The 14,982-nt window shown below is 42.7% G+C and overlaps 1 non-coding gene across 1 annotated transcript; it reads right to left on the bottom strand.

Moving 5' to 3' along the window:
• Nucleotides 1-13,262: 13,262 nt before the first annotated feature.
• Nucleotides 13,263-13,395, bottom strand: LOC111591422 (small nucleolar RNA Z247). Its single transcript, XR_004858056.1, has one exon. It is a non-coding gene; the product is annotated as a small nucleolar RNA Z247 (small nucleolar RNA).
• Between the last annotated feature and the right edge of the window lie 1,587 nt (nucleotides 13,396-14,982).

Here is a 14,982-nt window from a genome sequence, read left to right as displayed (position 1 = left end):
GAGGAGGATGAGGTGCAAAATGAGAATGACTTAGTAATCCTTGAAGGCAATGACACTAATGACGAACTTGCACTTTCAGATGGTGTTGACTATGAAATGGTTGATACAACACTTTAATATACAACACTTTAATTTTTCCTTAATTTTATATTCTGATGTGAAATGTACGTGTTTACTTCGTAGATGATTCCATAATGGTGCGCCGCACATCTTCTGTGCTGGGAGCAGATGGTGGATAAGTGGTGCTCGCTTGAGTGGGACGAGGCGCAAAACGCTTGCCGGGAACGGCGTCTGATGATGCAAGGTCCCTCCCACCACCAAGGCAGTCGCAACCTAGGCCAATATGCAGAAGCATGAGTACGCCCTCTTTTTTATTTAGGTATATAACACTGAATTAGATATTATTTCTAACTATCTCATTGGTTTTTTTGCAGTCGGCGTCACATGGTGGCCAGCCTTGCTCCATCTTCTCGGCCTATGCTATGGCCCATAAGGGCAAGGCGACGTCCGACGTCACCTACAACCCGGATGATAGGCCCGAGGCATATAACAACCCCGTTGTCTACAACCGCCTTCATGACTACATCGCCATGGCACATGAGGTCCATGGCCCAGAATACGATCCGAGGACCGAGCAGATCGACCCTGATGTCCTCATGAGGGTCGGATGAGGCAAGAGACATGGGCGGTACTGGATTGCCGACGGGGCAATCGACTCGTCGTCCACTCCCACTCTGTCTCAGGTGCGAGCAAGGAGCATAGGCTCGAGTCGAGCCATACGACCTCGGCAGGACAAGTCACAGCATCACATACAACAACTCGAGGTTAGTGTTTTTGTAACTCGTCATTGGATTGGAATATTACAGACCCAGCTAGAAATGGAGAGGAGGGAACGTCAGGAGATGGAGGCGAGGATGATGGCGAAGCGGGAGGCCCTCTGGAAGATCAGTAGACGATGGCAGAGATGTTCCAGTACATGCAGAGCCTTAGCGCCACACAGGGTTTCGCTCCACCACCTCCATTGTTCCCTACAGTTGACCCTGCTCAGTTCCATACTCCTGTGAGTATCAAAATTGTAGTTAGATGTTGGTAATGCATCTGGTATAACACATGCAATCTCTTCTCTGTGCAGGGACAATCTGGGGTAGCATCCAACAACCCTCATGGATCGCCCAGCCCATCGCCGCACTAGTCCAGCCACCCACCTCGATGAGACTTATGTTCTTAGTGTTGAGACTTATGAGATACTTGAGACTTCATACTTATGTTCTTAATGTTGGTAATTCTTTGTTAGATACTTGAGACTTATGTTCTTGAGTGTTGGATACTTATGTTTGTGTCCGAACATGTTGGTAATGCTATGAGAACTTGTTTGATTTATGGTCTTTGTGAGATATGTGATGTATATGTGATATCTGTGATGATTATGTGATATCTGTGATGTATATGTGATATCTTTTGTTTGTTTGGATGGAATAGAAAAAACAAATAAAAAGGTGTATATTGGTCACTTTGTCAAGTGTTACACTCGGCAAAGCACCTCTTTGCCGAGTGTCAGGGCCATAGCACTCGGTAGAGAAGCAACGCCTGGGCACCGGTAAAGCTTCTTTGCCGAGTGATGTGGCCCTGACACTCGGCAAAGAAGCATGCTTTGCCAAGTTCCTCCTAGAGCACTCAGCAAAGAAGATGATAAAGGGCCCCACTAGCAGACCCTTTGTCGAGTGCAGGCTGATAGAACACTCGGCAAAGGCGTCGTCTCCATCACCAGGCGTCGTGACGGTCACTTTTATTTGCCGAGTGCCCGATAAAAAGTACTCGACAAAGTATTTGTCATGTGTTTTTCAGGCTTTGCCGAGTGCCTAAAGCACTCGGCAAAGCCTTCGAATTCGGTAGTGTGAGCATCGATTTTCACCGAGTGTTTGGCACTCAGCAAAGATGTCTTTGCCGAGTGTCTTCCTGTGCCAAGAGTCCTGCTCTCGGTAAACGCAGTCGTTACCGAGAGTGGAACTTTACCGAGTGCTCGATAGAAAGCACTCGACAAAGCATCGAGCACTCGGCAAAGAGCCGGATTCCGATAGTGATATATAATCCAAATTGTTGGAAAATGGTAGAAACAGACTTGTAGATATAGCAATCAAACACAACAATGAAGCCAGTTTTATTTATTGGATGACACCATAACGAGATGCAAGCAAGCATGGTATATTTAAATAAGTAAAACATATATCTGTGTAGAATTATAGCTTACAGATGTTATACTAAAATTGTGTGGAAGGACACGTTTGTTCTTCCCATTTGAAGATCTTGTAGCGTAATCCTCCTCGCCAATGCTTAATCTAGACTGTTCATTCATGGACATGTACATGTGCATGTGTACATGCTACTGCATATAGTCTTGCACTATGTTCTCGATGGATTTATTCAGAATTTTGCTACGAAGATGTTGCTGACATCGACCCTAAGGAGGGCGCTGCACCATCTTGCAATTGCAAATGATTGAGCGCTGCAAAATCTCTATCATTTTTCGTTGTTGTTTCTTCCTGAAAACTATCAATACTCGCACCAAAATTATCAACAGGATTAGTTGAACAATTAGTCATATGATCATGTAAACTCTAGGATTTACTAGGTGAGGTGGAAGAAGGCAGCTTTTTTGTTGGAGGCGCCACCCGGTCGTGGGATGAAGTTTAGCAAAACGAAAAACAAACTTCTGGAAGGTAACGTCTCGTGAGATAGACTCATCTAGAATTCAGAACTAGGATCAAGGCACTTGAAGCCTTTATGGAAAGTATTGAATCCCAAGAATACACAATATGCGGACCAAAACTAGAGTTTCAGTATTGAATAGGCGAAGGTTAGGCCAACAATCGCACCCAAAGACACATAAAGACTCATAATTAGATGTTTGATTAAACAAGTGTTTCAACATTTTTCATAATTGACGAATTTTCTTGGCATATCATTGGTCAAGTAAACAACAACAAGAGAAGCACCATCCCAAAATTTAAAGGCATAGAGGTTTGTGCAAGGAGGGAAAGACTAACCTCATCTATATGGTGATGCTTTCTTTAAGCTAACCTATTTTATTGGTGCAGCGTATGGACATGAAACATGATGGATGATACCAATTTCTGAAATAAAACTATGAAGCTTTTGAGATTCGTCTCTTGAGTCTGTGTGGACTATGACAAATTTATGAAAAACTTCAAATTTGAACTCCAATGGATAAATCCATGAGAATTTACTGTAATCATCATTGAAGCTCACATAATATTACTTACCTCATACAGATTTGGGAGCATTCCCCCAAACATGAGAATACATAAGTTCTAGAGGATGACTTGAAACACTATTGGAGTTGGAAAAAGGCAATTGATGATTTTTGCCTTTTTGACAAGCATCACTAGAGCAAGGTAAATTGAAGGTATCGATGATTATTGCACTCTCTAGAGCACAGTAAATTGAGGGTATGGATAACTTTTTCCTCTATAGGAATTAATGGGTGACCAAGATGATTGTGCCATCGTGCTGTGGATGGCTTAGTGACTGCAAAGACCTGCTTGAGCGAATTCAAGGGCAGAAGATGCATACCACTGAATCACTTCCTCTAATCAGACCCGATCCTTGATAATAATATAGTCAAAGAAACTTGAGCTATCAGAATCTAATTTATGAATAGATATAAGATTTTGTGTTGCTTTAGAAACATAAAAAATGATGTTTAGCTTGACACTACAACTAACAACCGAATGATCATTGTGACTAATGTTCATACTTGCTCCATGGCATTATGGATTTGATCATGCCCTTATACCTGTCTCACACGCTTAGTTTATCAAGTTCGGTTGTGATGTAATCCATAACCATGGCATATGTGTACCAATTAGAGTCTATGCTATATGATGTGGCAGCCACCCATACATATCTATCATCTAGAATATATTTTTTTATCAAAACAACACCAACATTCTATTGCAGTATGATCCTTTTTTCCATAAAATTGGTGAAAGGGAAATAGGCTTACACCTTTTCCTTTATGAATTTTGGTGGTTGAATTGCCCAACACAAATTAATTGGACTAACTAGTTTGCTCTAGATTATGAGTTCTACAGGTGCCAAAGGTTCACAACAAACTAATAAAAAGACTAAGAAAAGGTTCAAATAAAAAGAGCAAATGACAACCGAAGTGTGCCCTGGTCTGGCGCACCGGACTGTCCGGTGTGCCACCGGACAGTGTCCGGTACACCAGGGAACCCAACTCCAAACTCGCCACCTTCGGGAATTCTGGGAGCCGCTCCGCTATAATTCACCGGACTGTCCGGTGCGCCAGCGGAGTAACGGCTACACAACGCCAACGGTCGTCTGCAACGAGCAGTTAATGCACTACAGTGCACGCAGAAGTTCGAGCAGAGCCAGAAGGCACACCGGACAGTGAACGGTGACTGTCCGGTGCACCACCGGACTGTCCGGTAGCCCAGCTGTCAGAAGCTCCAACGGTCAGAACCCAACGGCCGGGTGACGTGGCTGGCGCACCGGACAGTGTCCGGTGGCGCACCGGACTGTCCGGTGCGCCATGCGACAGCAGCCTCCACCAATGGCTCCTTTGGTGGTTGGGGCTATAAATACCCCCAACCACCCACCATTTATTGCATCCAAGTTTTCAGCCTTCACACCTCATACAAGAGCTATAAACTTCATTCAAGACACATACAAAGAGATCAAATCCTCTCCCAAGTCCAAAGGTCATTCCAATCAAATAGTGACTAGTGAGAGAGAGATACTTGTGTTCATTTGAGCTCTTGCGCTTGGATTGCTTTTCTTCTTCCTTCTTTCTTGTTTCTAACTCAATTGTAATCAAGGCAAGAGACACCAATTGTGTGGTGGTCCTTGTGGGGACTTGGTGTCCCGATTGATTGAGAAGAGAAGCTCACTCGGTCTAGGTGACCGTTTGAGAGAGGGAAAGGGTTGAAAGAGACCCGGCCTTTGTGACCACCTCAACGGGGAGTAGGTTTGCAAGAACCGAACCTCGGTAAAATAAATCACCGTGTCTCACTCTTCATTTGCTTGTGATTTGTTTTCACCCTCTCTTTCGGACTCGATTATAACTCTAACGCTAACCCCGGCTTGTAGTGTGTGCTTAAGTTTATAAATGTCAGATTTTCCTATTCACCCCCCTCTAGGCGACTTTCAATTGGTATCAGAGCCCGATACTTCATTAGAGCCTAACCGCTCGAAGTGATGTCGGGAGATCACGCCAAGAAGGAGATGGTGACCGGCGAGAAGCCCGCCACAAGCCATGGGAAGGCTCCATCCGGGGAGTCCGGCAACAAGGTGAAGGGATCCCTTTTACACGACAAGTCGCGTCAGAGCGGCGAGAAGAAAAAGAAGATGAAGAAAGTGGTCTACTATGAGACCGACTCTTCATCGCCATCCACCTCCGGCTCCGACACGCCGTCCGTCACTTCTAAGCGCCATGAGCGCAAGAAGTTTAGTAAAATTCCCCTACGCTACCCTCGCATTTCCAAACATACTCCTTTACTTTCCGTCCCATTAGGCAAACCACCCATGTTTGATGGTGAAGATTATAATATGTGGAGTGACAAAATGAGGCACCATCTAACCTCACTCCACACTAGTATTTGGGATGTTGTTGAGATTGGAGTACATGTACCATCACCGGGGAATGAAGACTATGACTCGGACGAAGTTGCCCAAATCCGGCACTTCAACTCCCAAGCCACCACTATACTCCTCGCCTCTCTAAGTCGAGAGGAGTATAACAAGGTGCAAGGGATGAAGAGTGCCAAGGAGATTTGGGATGTGCTCAAAACCGCGCACGAAGGAGACGAGGTGACCAAGATTACCAAGAGGGAAACGATCGAGGGGGAGCTCGGTCGCTTTATGCTTCACCAAGGGGAGGAGCCACAAGCAATGTACAACTGGCTCAAGACATTGGTGAACCAAGTGCGCAACCTCGGGAGCACCAAATGGGATGACCATGAAATGGTCAAGGTTATTCTTAGATCGCTCGTATTTCTTAACCCTACTCAAGTTCAATTAATTCATGGTGATCCAAGATATAAACTAATGTCTCCCGAGGAAGTGATAGGAAAATTTGTGAGCTTTGAATTGATGATCAAAGGCTCCAAGAAAATCATCAAGCAAGGCGCCACCTCAACACCCGAGGTGCAACCCGTCGCATTCAAGGCGGTGGAAGAAGAAAAGAAGGATTCTACACCAAGTAGGATTCCCATCGACGCCTCCAAGCTCGACAATGAGGAAATGACGCTCATCATCAAGAGTTTTCGCCAAATCCTCAAGCAAAGGAGGGGGAAGGATTACAAACCCCGCTCCAAGAAGGTTTGCTACAAGTGTGGTAAGCCCGGTCATTTCATTGCTAAATGTCCATTATCAAGTGATAGTGACAGGGGCGACGACAAGAAGGGGAGAAGAAAGGAGAAGAAGAGATATTACAAGAAGAAGGGCGGCGATGCCCATGTTTGCCGGGAGTGAGACTCCGACGAGAGCTCCACCAACATCGCCGTCAACAAGGGACTTCTCTTCCCCAACGTCAGCCACAAGTGCCTCATGGCAAAGGACGGAAAAAACAAGAAGGTAAAATCTAGAGCTTCCACTAAATATGGAACTTCTAGTGATGAGGCTAGCTCTAGTGATGATGAGGATGATTTGCTCACCCTTTTTGCCAACTTAAACATGCAACAAAAAGAAAAATTAAATGAATTGATAAGTGCTATTCATGAAAAGGATGAACTCTTGGATAGCCAAGAGGACTTTCTACTTAAAGAAAACAAAAAGCATGTTAAAATTAAAAATGCTTATGCTCTAGAGATAGAAAAATGTGAAAAATTGTCTAGTGGGCTAAGCACATGCCATGATGTTATTTCCAACCTTAGAAATGAAAATGCCAAATTAATTGCTAAGGTTGAGAAGTTAGATGTTTGTGATGATTCAATTGTTAATCTTAGAAACGATAATGCTAGTTCAATTGCTAAGATTGAAAAATTGAATGCCTCCCTTGCTGGCCTTAGAAATGAGAATGAAAAATTAATTGCCAAGGCTAAAAACTTAGATATTTGCAATGCTTCTATTTCCAATCTTAGAGATGAGAATGCTATTTTACATGCTAAGATTGTTGAATTAAATAATTGCAAACCCTCTACATCTACCGTTGAGCATGTCACTATTTGCACTAGATGTAGAGACATAAATGTTGATGCTATTCATGATCACCTAGCTTTAATTAAGAAACAAAATGATCACATAGCTCAACTTAGTGCCAAAATTAATGAGCATGACTTAGAAAATGAAAATTTTAAATTTGCTAGAAGCATGCTCTATAATGGGAGATGCCCTGACATTAAGTATGGCATTGGCTTCCAACAGGGAGACAATGTCAAGCTTAATGCCCCTCCTAAAATATTATCTAACTTTGTTAAGGGCAAGGCTCCCATGCCTCAGGATAACGAGGGTTACATTTTATACCCTGCTGGTTATCCTGAGCACAAAATTAGGAGAATTCACTCTAGGAAGTCTCACTCAGGATCCCATCATGCTTTTATGTATAAGAGTGAGGCATCTAGTTCTAGGCAATCAACCCATGCTAAATTGCCTAGGAAGAAAACTCCTATTGCATCAAATGATCATAACATTTCATTTAAGACCTTTGATGCATCATATGTGCTAACTAACAAATCAGGCAAAGTAGTTGCGAAATATGTTGGGGGCAAACACAAGGGGTCAAAGACTTGTGTTTGGGTACCCAAGGTACTTGTTCCTAATGTGAAAGGACCCAAGACCGTTTGGGTACCTAAGAACAAGACCTAATTTTTTTGTAGGTTTATGCATTCGGGGGCTCAAGTTGGATCATCGATAGCGGATGCACAAACCACATGACCGGGGAGAAAAAGATGTTCTCCTCCTATGAGAAAAACTAAGATCCCCAACGAGCTATCACATTCGGGGATGGAAATCAAGGTTTGGTCAAAGGATTGGGTAAAATTGCTATATCACCTGACCATTCTATTTCCAATGTTTTTCTTGTAGACTCTTTAGATTACAATTTGCTTTCCGTTTCTCAATTATGTAAAATGGGCTACAACTGTCTTTTTACGGATATAGGTGTCACTGTCTTTAGAAGAAGTGATGATTCAGTAGCATTTAAGGGAGTGTTAGAGGGTCAGCTATACTTAGTTGATTTCAATAGAGCTGAACTCGACACTTGCTTAATTGCTAAGACTAACATGGGTTGGCTCTGGCATCGCCGACTAGCCCACGTTAAAATGAAGAATCTTCATAAGCTTCTAAAGGGAGAGCACATTTTGGGACTAACAAATGTTCATTTTGAGAAAGATAGGGTTTGTAGCGCATGTCAAGCAGGGAAGCAAGTTGGTGTTCATCATCCACACAAGAACATCATGACGACCGACAGGCCGCTTGAACTACTCCACATGGACCTATTCGGCCCGATCGCTTACATAAGCATCGGCGGGAGTAAGTATTGTCTTGTAATTGTGGATGATTATTCTCGCTTCACTTGGGTGTTCTTTTTGCAGGAAAAATCTCAAACCCAAGAGACCTTAAAGGGATTCTTGAGACGGGCTCAAAATGAGTTCGGCATAAGGATCAAGAAGATTAGAAGCGATAACAGGATGGAGTTCAAGAACTCACAAATAGAAGGCTTTCTTGAGGAGGAGGGCATCGAGCATGAGTTCTCTTCTCCCTACACGCCACAACAAAATGGTGTAGTGGAGAGGAAGAATAGAACTCTATTGGACATGGCAAGGACCATGCTTGACGAATACAAGACTTCGGATCGGTTTTGGGCCGAGGCGGTCAACACCGCTTGCTACGCCATCAACCGGTTATATCTTCACCGAATCCTCAAGAAGACATCTTATGAACTCCTAACCAGTAAAAAGCCCAATGTTTCATATTTTAGAGTCTTTGGAAGCAAATGCTTTATTCTTGTTAAAAGAGGTAGAAAATCTAAATTTGCTCCTAAAGCTGTAGAAGGCTTTTTACTAGGATATGATTCAAACACAAGGGCATATAGAGTCTTTAACAAGTCCACAGGACTAGTTGAAGTTTCTTGTGACATTGTGTTTGATGAGACTAACGGCTCTCAAGTAGAGCAAGTTGATCTTGATGAGCTAGATGATGAAGAGGCTCCATGCGTCGCGTTAAGGGACATGTCCATTGGGGATGTGTGTCCTAAGGAATCCGAAGAGCCTCCACATGCACAAGATCAACCATCTTCCTCAATGCAATCATCTCCACCAACTCAAGATGAGGATCAAGCTCAAGATGATGATGATGAAGATCAAGAGGAGCCACCTTAAGAGGAGGACAATGATCAAGGGGGAGATGCTAATAATCAAGACAAGGAAGATGATGAGGGTCCAAGACCACCACACCCAAGAGTCCATCAAGCAATCCAACGAGATCACCCCGTGAACACCATCTTCGGCGACATTCATAAGGGGGTAACCACTCGATCTCGTGTTGCTCATTTTTGTGAACATTACTCTTTTGTGTCTTCTATTGAGCCATAAAAGGTAGAAGATGCATTAAGGGATTCGGATTGGGTGTTGGCGATGCAAGAGGAACTCAACAACTTCACGAGGAATGAGGTATGGCATTTAGTTCCACGTCCTAACCAAAATGTTGTAGGAACCAAGTGGGTCTTCCGCAACAAGCAAGATGAGCATGGTGTGGTGACAAGGAACAAAGCCCGACTTGTGGCCAAGGGATATTCACAAGTCGAAGGTTTGGATTTTGGTGAAACCTATGCACCCATAGCTAGGCTTGAGTCAATTCGCATTTTACTCGCCTATGCTACTTACCATGGATTTAAGCTTTACCAAATGGACGTGAAAAGTGCCTTCCTCAATGGACCAATCAAGGAGGAGGTCTATGTTGAGCAACCTCCCGGCTTTGAAGATAGTGAGTACCCTAACCATGTCTATAAACTCTCTAAGGCGCTTTATGGGCTCAAGCAAGCCCCAAGAGCATGGTATGAATGCCTAAGAGATTTTCTTATCGCTAATGGCTTCAAAGTCGGAAAAGCCGATCCTACTCTATTCACTAAAACTATTGCAAATAATTTGTTTGTATGCCAAATTTATGTTGATGATATCATTTTTGGGTCTACTAACAAATCTACTTGTGAAGAATTTAGTAGGATCATGATTTAAAAATTCGAGATGTCTATGATGGCGGAGTTGAAGTATTTCTTAGGATTTCAAGTAAAGCAACTCCAAGAGGGCACCTTCATTAGCCAAACGAAGTACATTCAAGACATACTCACCAAGTTTGGGATGAAAGATGCCAAGCCCATCAAGACACCCATGGGAACAAATGGGCATCTCGACCTCGACACGGGAGGTAAATCCGTAGATCAAAAGGTATACCGGTCGATGATAGGTTCTTTACTCTACTTATGTGCATCTCGACCGGATATTATGCTTTCCGTATTCATGTGTGCAAGATTCCAAGCCGATCCTAAAGAAGTTCACCTTAGGGCCGTAAAACGAATCTTGAGATATTTAGTTTATACTCCTAAGTTTGGCCTTTGGTACCCAGGGGATCCACTTTTGATTTAATTGGTTATTCCGATGCTGATTGGGCAGGGTGTAAGATTGATAGAAAGAGCACATCAGGGACTTGCCAGTTCTTGGGAATATCTCTGGTGTCTTGGGCTTCAAAGAAGCAAAATTCTATCGCTCTTTCTACCGCCGAAGCCGAGTATATTGCCGCAGGCCATTGTTGCGCGCAATTGCTTTGGATGAGGCAAACCCTTAGGGACTATGGTTACAAATTAACCAAAGTTCCTCTCTTATGTGATAATGAGAGTGCAATCCGCATGGCGGATAATCCCGTTGAGCATAGCCGCACTAAACACATAGCCATTCGGTATCACTTTTTGAGGGATCACCAACAAAGGGGGGGATATCGAGATTGCATATATTAATACCAAAGATCAATTAGCCGATATCTTTACCAAGCCACTAGATGAGAAAACATTTACCAAACTTAGGCATGAGCTAAATATTCTTGATTCTAGAAATTTTGATTGATATTTTGCACACATAGCTCATTTATATACCTTTGATCGTATCTCTTTCATGTGCTATGACTAATGTGTTTTCAAGTGAATATTATGCTAAGTCATAGATTGAAAGGGGAAATGGAGTCTTCGACGAAGACAAAGGCTTCCACTCCACTCCATTGATCTATTCATCCTTCGCCGTCACTCCGCAACACTCTCCAAATTGGTATAATCTTCACTAATATATTATGTACCAAAGGGGAGAAAGTTTGAGTAAGGGCTTATATTTCACTCACAAGTATCCGTTTTTGGTGATTCATGCCAAAGGGGGAGAAAGTATTAGCCCAAAGCAAAAGGACCGCACCACCACCAATTTCAAAAAATGTAGTCTTTCAAATTTGAGTTAAGAAAAGATTTTTCAATTGGTATCTTATTGTTGATATAATTTCAAATTGGTATACCCTCTTCAAAATTAATATCTAAAACCCTCTTGAACACTAAGAGGAGGATTTCATTAAGGGGGAGTTTTGTTTAGTCAAAGGAAAAAGCATTTGAAACAGGGAGAGAAAATTTCAAATCTTGAAAATGCTTCTCAAAATCTTATTCATATACCTTTGACTATTTGCAAAATATTTTTGCAAAAGAATTTCCAAAACATTGCAAAACAAAACAAGTGGTGCAAGCGTGGTCCAAAATTTTAAATTAGAAGAAAGCCATCCATGCATATCTAGTAGAAATAATTATTGGTTTCATTCCAAGCAACCTTTGCACATACCTTATGCAAACTAGTTCAATTCTGCACTTTTATATTTGCTTTGGTTTGTGTTGGCATCAATCACCAAAAAGGGGGAGATTGAAAGGGAAATAGGCTTACACCTTTTCCTATATGAATTTTGGTGGTTGAATTGCCCAACATAAATTAATTGGACTAACTAGTTTGCTCTAGATTATGAGTTCTACAGGTGCCAAAGGTTCACAACAAACCAATAAAAAGACTAAGAAAAGGTTCAAATAAAAAGAGTAAATGACAACCGAAGTGTGCCCTGGTCTGGCGCACCAGACTGTCCGGTGCACCAGGGAACCCAACTCCAAACTCGCCACCTTCGGGAATTCTGGGAGCCGCTCCGCTATAATTCACCGGACTGTCCGGTGTAGCACCAGACTGTCCGGTGCGCCAGCAGAGTAGCGGCTACACAGCGCCAACGGTCGTCTGCAACGAGCAGTTAATGCGCTACAGTGCGCGCAGAAGTCAGAGCAGAGCCAGAAGGCGCACCTGACAGTGAACAGTGACTGTCCGGTGCACCACCGGACTGTCCGGTGGCCCAGCTGTCAGAAGCTCCAACGGTCAGAACCCAACGGCGGGGTGACGTGGCTGGCGCACCGGACTGTCCAGTGCGCCATGCGACAACAGCCTCCACCAACGGCTCCTTTGGTGGTTGGGGCTATAAATACCTCCAACCACCCACCATTAATTGCATCCAAGTTTTCAGCCTTCACACCTCATACAAGAGCTATAGACTTCATTCAAGACACATACAAAGAGATCAAATCCTCTCCCAAGTCCATAGGTCATTCCAATCAAATTGTGACTAGTGAGAGAGATACTTGTGTTCATTTGAGCTCTTGCGCTTGGATTGCTTTTCTTATTCCTTCTTTCTTGTTTCCAACTCAATTGTAATCAAGGCAAGAGACACCAATTGTGTGGTGGTCCTTGTGGGGACTTGGTGTCCCGATTGATTGAGAAGAGAAGCTCACTCGGTCTAGGTGACCGTTTGAGAGAGGGAAAGGGTTGAAAGAGACTCGGTCTTTGTGACCACCTCAACGGGGAGTAGGTTTGCAAGAACCGAACCTCGGTAAAACAAATCACCGTGTCTCAGTCTTCATTTGCTTGTGATTTGTTTTCACCCTCTCTTTCGGACTCGATTTTAACTCTAACGCTAACCCCGGCTTGTAGTGTGTGCTTAAGTTTATAAATTTCAGATTTGCTTATTCACCCCCTCTAGGCGACTTTCAATTGGCATAAAGGTTGTTCTCCTATTGTTTGTCGCTTCTGGGACACACCCAACATTTTGCTTGTGAACTCTTGGACCGCGATCACCTTCTCGAGTGTTTCCTCTATTGCGTGTGTGCATCCTCACGCATGACTAGCTGCATTAGTTTTTGTGTGGTAGTTGATGTGGGGGTTCCATGCATTTCTCAAAGCTGACTAGTTGTGAATACACCTCGTTGATGGTGAGATGATCCTTTGCAAGTATGGTGACGACTAGGTTGCACTTGTAGTCGAGGTCGATGGGGATGTTGGAGATCAATTCGTCATCGTCGATTAGCTTGCTGGTGGATGCTAGCTCGTCACACAAGGATTACATCTTGCTAATGTATTGAGTGATGGAGATGTCTCCTTTTTGGTAATAAAAAGTGCAATCCTTGAATTGATGGAGTGTGCCCTTATTGATGTTGTGTAGTTTCCTTCTACAACCTTACATGTTTAGCAGTAGTTCGACATATCATGACCTAAGAGAGATCATCTTTGGTCATAGATGAAAGTAAGAGCTACAACCTATTGATCTATTGTTGACCACACCTAGAAGACTAGATTAGGAATGTTCGTCTCCTTGCCATTGTCTTCTTTGCCCTTGATGATGGGCATCGAGGCTATTGCGCTACCGATAAGATAGTCATCTAGCTTAACTTATCGGATGACCTTAAAAATTTATATTTTACAGAGATCATGATTGCTTTTTTGAGCTTCTCTAAAAGAACTTGGTCAGAGAGAGGATTAATGATGAGCGTAGAGGGTCTAGTCGTAAGAGAGATAGATGAGTTATGTGTTGGCTCTAAATCCGATCAAATAAATAAAATTCACTCTTTAAACCGAACGTTGTTGCACGCCTTATTGAGGAGATAACAAGAATGAGTAAATGAAAACTGACTCATCCATTACTACTAGGGTCTGTTTGTTTTCCCTTCATTTTAAGGAATTTGGAATCTAACTAATGGATTAGACTATTTTTTTAGAATGTGTCATTCCACAACTTTCTAAAGTTTATATATAAGTCTATCTCAAATTTATGGAGTGAGAGATGGAAATTGATTTTATAGATTTACATGCAACTTTTCTAGTGTACAACTTATAACGTACTCTTCTACTTGCTCATCTATAGCATAAGTGTAGTGTATAACTATCTCTCTCGTATAATTTAGGATAATATAAAAAATTTGTATATACAAATATATTAACTTAATTAGTTTGTGTCTAAATTATGATTATTAGAATCAAATTCAATTCCAACAAAATAAACGGGCCCTAGAGAAAAGTTAAATTGATCAGTTGTGCATGAAACAACTTCTTATGTAGCCATGTGTTGTGCTGCTGCAGGAACATGGGTTGTATCTTGCTGCTGTAATGGTGCTATAAAATGAAATATTCAACTGATGTAATGAATACTGAAGTTTGCTGAAAATGAACCTCTATTGCTATCTGTATGGGCGTTGGGAGCTTTCTGTTTTGCCAAAACTCAAACTGAAGGTCTTGGTCAAATAATCTTGTGAACCTGTATGGTGCTGAAAATGAACCTGTATGGGTGCTGAAAGCCTGAAACTGAACCTGTACTGCTATCTGTATGGGCGTTGGGAGCTTTCTGTTTTTGCTGAAACTCAAACTGAAGATTTAGGTCGGATAACATCGTGTTCTCAATATGAAGGCAACTGGAGCATAGGCTAGTGGTATGTCTTTGCCCGTAGGTCCAACTTTTTTGCAAATTGGCCCTTTTCGTGTTTTTTTGCACAATTATGCCCCTGGCAGTTTCATTTCAAAAAATGGACCCTATGCTCGGCGCCATCATCATTGGCGCCTAGCTAGGGTGTGCTGGCGCCAACAGTTTTGGCGTGCATACGTCAGATGCAGGTATGAGTTG

This window comes from Zea mays, chromosome 4 (genome assembly GCF_902167145.1).
Source record: "Zea mays cultivar B73 chromosome 4, Zm-B73-REFERENCE-NAM-5.0, whole genome shotgun sequence".
Classification (NCBI taxonomy): Eukaryota; Viridiplantae; Streptophyta; class Magnoliopsida; order Poales; family Poaceae; genus Zea; species Zea mays.
The sequence above is the reverse complement of the archived record's forward strand: the minus strand, read 5'-3'. Positions and strand labels throughout refer to the sequence as shown.